We start from the raw sequence: 11,922 nt of genomic DNA, 5'->3' as shown, positions 1-11,922 counted from the left end.
ACCAGGATTGGGAACCACTAATTTAGAGGTTTAATTTGAATATTTGTTGGTGTGTTTATGTCCTGGCAATAGGATGAAGACAATAAATTAGTAAGATATAACATACATACCTGAGGGTGGCATTGGTGATTTGGACATTAAAAATATTACATTTGTAAGAAACTCCCATATATCTTCCCAAAATGGTTGTATATTTTCTCAATACCACCAGCAACATATAAGGAAAAATATTATTCCACATCCTTGCTAGAAGTAAATATTCTTATTTTTTTATTTTTTTATTTTTTTTATTCTTAGTTTTTTAAATATAAAATATCTTGTGTGTAGTGGAAACTTACTGCAATTTAATTGGCATTTTCCTAGTGATTAATGGTAATGGGCATACTCTTAAACACTTATAAGTTACTCATATACATTTAGTGAAGACATTTCATCAAAACATCTGTCCAGATAGTAACTGAGTTGTTTGTCTACTTATTATTGAGTCATAGTGTTTCCTATATATTCTGTATACAAGTTATTTGTCATTTCTGTGTACTTTGATTACTCTCCCCACAGCAAACGGCAGGTATGTTTCTTGTCTAGTGTAATAAATAGGATATATTCCTCAAGAACAAAGACGTATTCAGAGCCATCTCAAAACATCTGGAGTTCTTGAGTTCAGGGTTCCTCTCTTATGCAGGTGCTGGTGTCATCTGATTGTGTTTACGTTGGCCTATAGAAATACGTGCTTTGCAAGTTGGTGAGAAATGCTGATACTTTGGCTACTGCTGTTTCCATCAGTAAACTTTGCTTCTGACTCAGGAAGCTCCTTTCAGCCACCAGCGTCCGTGGAACCTTGCCCACCTCACTTGTTAGCTTGTAAATAGTTTAAAATCTCAGAACTTTTACAGTTTTTGACAATGACTTCAACTGCTGGACAGATACTTAGGGTTTATTTAGATTTGTCTGTCAAACTTCTCTTCTAGGCTTATAAAGAAATTTGAGATGGGTAAAAAGCCATATCTCTCAGTATTGGTTTTTAGAAGACTCTGGGACTAGTCAAAGTGATCTAATCCTGCATATAACACTGTACTTAGGTGGTTGTGGAAGAAAATTGAGGGCGAAAACCCTCCTGATGATTAGAATGTCACAGTGGAACTTGCTGCTCATCTTCCTTGGTGTAGATTATTTCCAGCATGTCCAGAAGTAGAATATGCATTGATAGTAATTGTTCAATGCATGTTCATGAACTTGTTGACTTGGAACTCTCTGACAGTTTTATGTCAATAGTAAATAGATATTCAGAGCAATATTTTGTGTCCTATTTGAATGTACACCAACTTAACCTGATAATCAGGAATAGCAAATATCCAGTTATGTGATTGCCACCTTGTTTTTCCAGCCATACTGTACTTGTTTGTTAAGTCGTACCTAGCCATAATATCTATGACACCATTTCTGAGTACCCCATCTGTCAATGGTAGAGAATGCTGATCCACGTATAGCCACTTTTCCATAAGAAAATGGCTAACTAATGACAAGTTGATTACCTTGAGCCTCTTCCAAAATTGGCAGCAGTATTTTTTTCTTGGAAAAGTGAATTAATAATAAATGAATTAATCTCACTTTTCTTGGTTCTGATGCTTCTCTCCACATTGTTATAACTGGACTTTGTGAATATCTTATTCTCTGTCCTCCTACCTCACACAACATCACTTTTGACAAATCAATCATTTTATAAAGAAGCAATGGACATCTCATGGCAGTTAGTGGTCTTAGTATATATGTATCATCTGGAAAGAGTTGTAATAGAATATTGAAATATCAGTTATACTGCCAACCCCAGGCAATAATATTTACATGTTTAGGTACTTATTTTTAAAAAAGGACTGTGTTCCTGGAACTTGTAACTAAAATATAGAACTTGTTTTGATGAGCACAGTTGTGAGAACCTAGAGATGTAAACAGAATGCTCTTTCACTACTACTCCTAATTATAATCTCAATTATCATCCTTATTCCCCCAATTTTACCCTTTTAGGATATAGAGGTATTGTTTCCTCTGAGATAGCAGTATTTCTACTGTGAAACACAACAGTAGTTCCACTGAAGTAGAGGGTGGTACTATCTTCTTCCTATTTTGATTTCTTCATATCATCTGACCATTTGGAGTTCCTGATGCAACTGAAACATAACCAGTAGTTATGCAGATTTATCCTGATTATTGTGAAACAATAAGAATGCAATGGAGCAAAGGGTGCATGTTTGGAAGACAAAAGATTCTCTGTGGCACCCAGAGATGGCTCTAGTGATTGATGAATTTTGTGCCTTTCCTTTTGAGGAAAAGAGTGGTTGTCTATTCATTTGCACAGTGATAGTTATAGTTATATGATATAAAATGGAAACATGTTTTTGATTATTATTGTTTCTGTACTTTAATATGTATAGAAGGGTGTTTGAAAGGAGAGAATCCAAAGGGATGTGTTGATTGTGTGAGATGCTTTCTTTTGTAGTAAAATCCACCATTGCCCATCTACTATTTTGCTGGGTAGCAAGGGCTGGAAACCTAGCAACTACATTCCCGGGACGTCCTTGGCTAAAAGATTACAAATTAAAAGCATATGTGTGAGGTTGGAAATTGGAAGAAAAGCAGAAGCTATTATTCTCCCACACATGCAGAGATAGTTAAGTGTTTGGGCACATGGAAGAAATTATGTTTACAGTGGCTTCGTGGATATCTTCACTGAATCACCCTGGCAGCTGGACCACTGGGAGTAGCTTCCCCATTCTTCTACACTTCCAGATTTTCTCCTGCTTCCTTGTGATGTCTGTTCCTGATCCCTTTGCAGTAGTTTTGAAGGCAACAGATTTCCTCGATAAATCCCATTTTAATAAAATACTTGGAGTGTTTTCTGTTTACATTATCAGTAACATCAGTATTAGGAAATCAATAGTTTTGATATATGTATCGGTTCTTTTTAGATTTCTTAGCAGAGACAAATATCCATAAAAATGATGTAGGTTAAGATAGTATCTAAATGAAAATAAGCAAAAGCAAAAAGCCAGCAAATAAACTTGGAAAATGGAGTAGCATGTTGAAATCTATGCACAAAAATCTTTATTTACTCTTTATCACAGCGATTTTCAAGCTCTTAAGTTGATCAGAATCACCTGTAAGACTCATTAAAATGAATTTCTGGGCCTTACTCTCAGATTTATTTTCCATAGATTTAGGGGTGCAAAAATTTGTATTTCTAACAATCCCCAGGTAATGTCAATGCTGCTGGTTTACAGACCATGATTGAAAAACACTTTTCTCTATATAGTTCAATACTCCACTGGTTTTTCCTCCTTTTCAAATAAATATTTAATGGATTATTTTACTTTATTTCTTTCAGTAGACCTTATACATTCTTTTTCTTCTCTAATTCAGACTTACTAGCTGTCACCAATTCCTCAAGGTTTCCTCCACTAGCTCACTTGCCCAACCCTAACAGTCTCTGATTTATATCTTTTCTTATTCAACTAGTTATTTTAATTAAACAGCTTTGTGGGTTATCAAAACTATGAACTTTCTTTTTTTTTTTAATTTTTATTTATTTATGATAGTCACACAGAGAGAGAGAGAAGCAGAGACATAGGCAGAGGGAGAAGCAGGCTCCATGCACCAGGAGCCCGACGTGGGATTCGATCACGGGTCTCCAGTATCACGCCCCGGGCCAAAGGCAGGCGCTAAACCGCTGTGCCACCCAGGGATCCCAAAAAACTATGAACTTTCATGTTAAAATAATCCATGTTGGAAAAATCAAGCCTAGGGAACAAAACAGAAAACTCAGTTTGGAAATCATGTGATATGCCCTTCTATGTGTGAGTGTGTCACTTTTTAAATCTGGCCAAATATTCTTTGACACCCTTCTCCTTAAATCCCAGTTTTGTGATTGTTCTTCAAAGATGTATTTCCTTGAGGTCAAATCGACTATGTAAATTGGCCAATTCAGTTTAATAGTCAATAAAGTTGATTAGGTGGTCCTATGAAGAATGGATTAACTCTCTGAATGTATAATTTGTCTGGTAGCAGCTCAACATCCTCTAAGGAACTTTTCTATTGATATTTTCTATTGATATTTTCTTTAATAGATTTTATTTCATTTCAAGGTTGAACAAAACAAACTGATCAACTTCATTGATTGGAGGCATAAGTATAATGTTTAAAACATAAAATGTGACACTGATCTGTCACTTACCCATTGTCACACAAGAGAGTAAAGTTAATGTATCTGTTTCAGCTCTCTTGCTTAAAAGATAATGATTTCACTAATTAATAAGTATTATTATATATTATAATGATTCTATGAGTAGATAGAAAGTTCTTAAAGGCTTTAATAAACTTTAGTTGTTAGATAACAACCTAACCTGATCAGATAAGACTTCCATAAAGCGTCTGGATTTTATAAGCTAATATGGCATGTTGGGTCCACTACTAATGTTTGTATTTATAAATTTCTGTAGTTCCTTTTTAAATCAGAAAATAAATTGTAAAATTTTTCTATGAGACAAAAGCTATTGAGGTTATGGCTTGTTTTCTTATTCTTTAATACAACACTTCGTAGTGATAAAGATTCACTATAGTGTTTAAGGGTGTAAGTGCTTGAAGCATATGCCTGAATTAAAATTCAGACTCTACCACTTAGGGATTGTTAGGGGCAGGTTAATTAACCTTTTGTGTCTTACATTTTTGAATCTGAAAAGATACAGATGATATTGGAATAATATCTTTATCACAGGGAATATATAAAGGTTAAATAAGATTATAAATGTTAAGAATTCAAAACTGTTTGGTCTGAATTAAGCAGTACATAAATGTTATCCTTTATCATTATTATTTTTAATTCTTTATGAAAGTTGATTGGTAATCTGAAAGTGTATTAGATTAGATACCCCACCCAAAAGATAGAATACTGAACATGTTTCTTTGAAAACTGTTCTTACAATTAACAATATTAGCTATCTTTTCATATATTTATAAATATAATACATTTTGTCCATTTCCACCAATGATAACTTTGATTACTTTCTATTTCAGCAATTGTTAACAATTTTGCAAACCTTTTTTTTTTTTTCTTTTTTTAATTGAGGTGCCTGAGTGGCTCAGTCGATTAAGCATCAGACTCAATTTCTGCTCAGATTATGATCTCAGGGTCCTGGGAGTATAGAGGTATAGGATATAGAGGTATTGTTGATACACTGATACAACTTTCACTCTGTGGGATTTTAATCATCAGGGTAAGTTCATAGCATTTTTTTTTTATTTTAAATTTCCTGATCAGTAATGATGTTGAGAACCTTTTCATCAGCAGTGAGTCTGCAGGAGATTTTCTGTCTCTCTCTCTGCCTCTGCCCCTCCCCCAGTTTGCTTGCAACTCTTTCTCAAATAAATAAACCTTAAAATTTTTTTTCAAATAATTATTATGGAGAAAGGTATTTTTTTTCTTTAAAAAAAGCCCTAGAACTAGAATTTTTGTGAGAAGGCATATTTTAAAGTACTTTTATCAGGTACCCTTCTGGAATAGTGAACAATATTTTACTATAAATGGTGTATTATAATACTTATTTCCTCTCAAAATACTCACTTTTCCCTCAATGTACATACTATATATTTTTTGTAAATCTAGTATGTCAAAAATATATTTGACATTTCAATAAAGTGGTTAATCTTTTTCATTATAATGGCATTAAATACTTTCTATAGCTTTCTATTATATTATGTAAATTTGTAAGCTTTCTGCTTCTGTTGTGTATAATTATAACTAATTAGCCTCAGTTTATTAATTTATAAGAATTTACATACATTAATATGTTGACTATTATATATCCATGTTGTAGTGCCTCCTGTAATTTTGAAAAAGAAACAGAATTTTAATCATATCCCCTACCACTAGGCATTTCTCTTTTTGTTAATAGTATATATCTCCAATGTATTTTACATCTCTAATTTCTCACTTCCACTTTCTCTCTTTAAGTATACGTGTTTTTTTTCTCTTTAATGGTTAAAGAAGATAAAACACTGAAGTACAACTTACTGTATTTATTAATTAACCACTTACCTAATTATCATGTGAAAAAAAAATTCTCAGAAACCCAAAACATTCCACAAATCTCTTTCCAATCTTACTACTCCTTCAATCTGTTCTGATTTCCATGTAATTACTCTGTTGGTTTTCTTGAGAGTGTTTTCACTTATGTGTTTACACTTAAAATTACAGTTTAGCTTTTCTTGTTGATCAACTGTATAGTAGGAAAGTATGAAGTGTGTCTCTGTGCCTGGTTTCATTGATTATATTGTATCTGTGAGACTTATCTTTATAAACAGCTTGAAGGAGCTTATTATTTTTTTGCTAAATAGAATTCCATTGTATGAATATATTGTAATTAATTTTGCATTACGCTAATGACTGACATTCATATTGATTGAAAGTTTTAGCTATTGCACTTCAATTTTGCACAACTTTCTTCTACAAATTTCTCTGTAAAAATGGGCATACAGATGTTCAACTAAATTAGATATTACTAAACTTGAGTAGATATTTTTACAAAGTATTTGTACCAATTTACTGTTTCACCAAAAGATCCATTGGTCCATATTCTTGTGAATTTTTTATATTTTCACTCTGTGGGATTTTAATCATCAGGGTAAGTTCATAGCATTTTTTTTTATTTTAAATTTCCTGTTCAGTAATGATGTTGAGAACCTTTTCATATTAGACTTTACAATATTCTCTTTTTAAAAGTGGCTGATGAAGTCTCTTGCCAATTTTATAGTATGATATTTACCTCATATTGTTATGTATCTGTGTATTTTGTTGATGATATTTTAAATACGTTTCAAATCTACTTTCACTTCTTGGTCTTTTTATGATGTTTTTATTATTCATCTCATTAGTTATTTCATTTGTGATGTGATTTTTTTTGTGTATTGGTTTAAAAACATCTATAGGTCAGGAAGATATTTTCATATATTACAATATTCAACCTAGATGTGTAATTTAGATTTGAATTTAGATAAACAGTTCACTTAGAATTTTGTACAGGGAGAAGATAAGAGCCAGTCAACTTTTATATATGAATATTTAGTGGCCCAACTACCATTTATTGAAAAATATTCTGTCTACTGCCCTCTTCAACTATTATTTTCATTGATCCATGTCCCAATCTACCATATCTTAATTACTTTATTTATTTATTTTTAAATATTTTATTTATTTATCCATGAGAGACATAGAAAGAGAGGCAGAGGCATAGGCAAAGGGAGAAGTAGGCTCCCTGTGGGGAGCCTGATGCGAGTGAGACTGGATCCCCAGGCCCTGGAATCACGCCCTGAGCCAAAGGCAGATGTTCAACCACTGAGCACCTCAGGTGCCCCTTAATTACCTTAAGAATAATTCCTGGGACACCTGGTTGGCTCAACGGTTGAGCACCTGCCTTCCGCTCAGGGTGTGAGCCCGGGGTCTTGGGATGGAATCTCATATTGGGCTCCCTGCACAGAACCTGCTTCTCCCTCTGCCTGTGTCTCAGCCTCTTTCACTCTCTCTGCGTCTCTCAGGAATAAATAAATAAATAAAATCTTTTTAAAAAATGAATAATTCATAATATCTATAAGAGCATTCTATTTTCCATTCTTTAAGAATATTTTGGTGGTTCTTGCTTTTTCTCCCCCACTCCAATTTATGCTTTAGAATCTACTTATTAGAAATTTTGTTATAATTAGATTGAATCTTAGGTTAATTTAGTAATGGTGAATGTTACATGTAGTCCATTTTGTTGAAGATTTTCCTGGGTGTTTTATATTTGAAATTAGAATTTGTATGAATTTATAGTTCCATTTTGTATAGTTTTATAGAAACTTAACAGAAGTTTCTATTTGGATCTTGTATCCTATAAGATTTATAAACTTCATATATCCCTAAATTTATTTTTAGTTTTTTAAAGTGTTTCACATCTTCATGTTCTACGTCTTCATGAAATAATAATTATTATAAATTCAACTAATTTAAGATCAAACAGGCACTGCAGTACAATATATTTCAAGAGATTATATCAAAAACTAGCTCTGGCAGTAATAAATTTGCCTCACTGGCAAATCAGTTATTGTTTGAACTTCAGTTTCTTTAAAATAAAAATGAAGATTAATAACTACATCAGCTATTATGGTATTACAGTAACCTAATGTTCAGATATTATTTAATGTAATTCCTGCCACATAATTAAGGTTTTGCTTAGTTGACTACCACTAGAATAATATACACACATACACGGAGATAAAATTGTCATTTAATACATTTGGAAATATGATCAAAGTTTACTTTTTTCATTTTAGAAATGTAGGTTACTTTTTTTGCAATGATTAGTTTTAAAGTTCATTCAGTTCTTAGGTATATACCAGATGATAAAATAAAGAACCAGGACTATTTTTAAAAATTAACTCTCAGCAGTTTCATGGGCTTTTACTTTTACCAGTGTACGACTTTATGATAGGCAGCTCAATAACATATTCTAAGTTTTAATTTGTTTTCATGTCACAAACATTATTCTAAGCTTGCTTTTTTTTTTCAGCAGTGTTCCAAGATTTACTTTTGAGTTTAAAATAATAGTATTCATAACTTTAAAACTACATCTTAATCGAGGAGCCATGCCAACATTATGTGTTTCTGTTGAGTGCAAATTCTGAAAAGCAAGATCCAAGTTGCTATTAAAATTGGACTCCCCTTCAGTGTTTGTCAGCTGTCTTGCAAAGAAAAGAAAGTTTAGTGCAATAGAGATGTGAAAAATGCATATGATTATTATCATGTAAGTTATTAACAGTGTCAACATAGCAGCCATAAAAAAATATGCCACAGTGAAAAAAAAATTGTTGATGGGATTTATCAGTTCAGTAGGCATGTAAAGCCTACTTGTTTTAATGGCATATTTGAATACAAACAAGGAACTAAATTTTGTGGTAAGAATCTCAAGTAATTAATTGTTTTTGGTCAAGCTATATTCCTTTCTCAATTTAAAAACAACAGCAATCAGAATACTTAAAATAATTATGATAATCCACATTATTCACTACCCATTTTAAAATGCCAACCATCTTAATCACTGAACCGTTTCCATGCAACTGTAGCCATGCAGAGAAATTGCATTTGTAACAATTTCGATAGCCTCATAACATTCATTAAACATATTGTACACAGTACAAATATTTACCACAAAATATGTGGCCCTGTACATTTATATGTGCTTCTGCTAATAACTATTATTTGAATCTAAGACACAACACTCACTGTTTGGTTAAATTGCTCCATGCCTGTCAGCAATCAATTGATTATAAAGGCCTATTAGTGGAAAATAGTCTCAATTTGAAAAATCATACAATTCAGAATTGGTTTAAACTGTTTCAGAAAACAGAAAGTTAAAAATATTTGTCATTGATTACTGTAGATATATAAGTTTCAGTGGAATCAATACAATCTCTTTCAGGCAACCTTTCAATAAAAGACAAGAGTTTAGGGATGCCTTGGTGGCTTAGCAGTTGAACATCTGCCTTCAGCTCAGGGCATGATCCTGGGGTCCGGGATTGAATACTGCATCAGGCTCCCTGCGAGGAGCCTGCTTCTCCCTCTGCCTATGCCTCTGCATCTCTCTCTGTGTCTCTCATGAATAAATAAATAAAATCTTAAAAAGAAAGAGTTTAACCATTGTTCCTACAACCACAGGTTTATTAGCAGGCTGAAAACTCCATACTGGTGCCAGTTGAGTCAAAGATTCACACTTGTCTAACCCCTCCCCCCTACTGCCCAATGCCTGGGACATATTTCCACATGTACCCACCTGGATTTTAAATTCCACAATGACAAATACATATATATGACAAATCATCATATTAAGGACCAGAATTGCTGGATAACTTACTGTATCTTCATTGTCAAAATCCCAATGTTATGTCTACTATAAAATTTATGTTCATCAAATTTTTTAACTGTTTTCTTTCAAGTTTAAATAGTATCATGTTTATTATTATCTGAGAGAGGAGTTGGCAAGCTTTTTGTTCAAAGGGTCATAGAGTCAGTATTTTCAGATTTGTAACCATATGGTCTCTGTCACATGCTTTTCTTCGTTTTTGTCTTTTTTTTATGATTTGTAATTCTTTGTTAACGTAAATCCATTCTTAGCTTTTGGGCCATACAAAACCCATCTGCAAAATGAATTGGCCATGGAATCTATATTGTTTGCTGACCTGTGTAAAAAACATACCCTTTATCTTTGTGTCTAGTTATCCCAGGTGCAAGCAGAAAAGGAAGATTACTAGCCCCTTTATCATCCCAAGTTGTTTCTATTTTATAAAATAATATATATGTATTTATATATACATGTACATCTATCATCATTATTTTTTAAAGATTTTATTTATTTATTCATGAAAGATACAGAGAGAGAGAGGCAGAGACATAGGCAGAGGGCAAAGCATACTCCATGCAGGGAGCCTGATATGGGACTCAATCCCAGGACTCCAGGATCACACTCCCAGCCAAAGGCAGACACTCAACCGCTGAGCCACCCAGGCATCCCCATCTATCATCATTATGTTACTTAAACTTAGGATGAATGTTTTTCTTGGAACATTTATTTTACAGAATAAGTCAATTAAATAAATTATTAATTTAAAGTTACATATCTTGCCTTGAATGGGAATCTGAAAAGTGGCAATTTTAATGTGTTTGAGTATAAATTATTTAGATGGGATATCTGCTCTTATTACCCTCTAGTGTCTTATTCCCGATGCTTCACATAATTGTGGTAGCTACCTGTTCTATGTAAGCATTTGCTTTTGCAATTCCTGATATAAACTTAGGGCAGTAATTCTTTGCCTGAAACAATTTAATGCCTTTCTATTTTACTCTGGGTGAAACCACACATCCAGTTTGTTTACTCCCCATCTGCTTTCCTCCCTTCCAAACCATCTTAGGTTTCTGTCCACTTTGTGTTCCTGCCATGCTGGAATTCCTTTAGTTTTTCTTTTCTTTCCGTTTCTTTCTTTCTTTCTTCTTTCTTTCTTTCTTTCTTTCTTTCTTTCTTTCTTTCTTTTTCTTTCTTTCTTTCTTTTTTCTTTCTTTCTTTCTTTCTTCTTTCTCTTTCTTTCTTTCTTTCTTTCTTTCTTTCTTTCTTTCTTTCTTTCTTTCTTCTTTCTTTCTTTCTTTCTTTCTTTCTTTCTTCTTTCTTTCTTTCTTTCTTTCTTTCTTTCTTTCTTTCTTTCTTCTTTTTTCTTTCTTTCTTTTTTCTTTCTTTCTTTCTTTCTTTCTTTCTTTCTTTCTTTCTTCTTTCTTCTTTCTTTCTTTTTTTAAAGATTTATTTTTTAAAGAGAGAGAAGGGGGTAGGGAGAGGGAGAGATAATCTCAAGCAGACTCCCTGCTGATCACAGAGCCTGACACAGGGCTCAAAAATCACCACCCTGAGATCATGACCTAAGCTGAAATCAAGAGTTCAGACACCCAACTGACAGAGCCACCCAGGTGCCACCCCATTTTTCTTCACTTCCTAAAATATAGTGATGGTGGTTTTAGCCTTAGCTTAGCCACCTTAGCTTTAGCCACCTTAGACACCTTAGCCACTGAGGCTGATTTTTTTTTTTTTTTTGAGGCTGATGTTTTATGTTAAAGCTTACCCTCAACAAAAAATGTGCCATTTTTTAAACTGTAACTCCTTCATAGCAGTCTTGAAAATCTTCTTCCAAAAGAATGTATATATTTTTTACCTTCTTCGTAGACTTTTCTAAGTAACTGAAATTTCCTGGATAGAAACCCATTTCTGCCCATTCAACATAGAAAGGGGATAATACACCATGATGATGTTAATTTTATTCCATTCATTCAAGTTTGATTTAATTAAAAAAATAAGAATAAAA

Source organism: Canis lupus, chromosome 31 (genome assembly GCF_003254725.2).
Source record: "Canis lupus dingo isolate Sandy chromosome 31, ASM325472v2, whole genome shotgun sequence".
Taxonomy (NCBI): domain Eukaryota; kingdom Metazoa; phylum Chordata; class Mammalia; order Carnivora; family Canidae; genus Canis; species Canis lupus.
The sequence above is the reverse complement of the archived record's forward strand: the minus strand, read 5'-3'. Positions refer to the sequence as shown.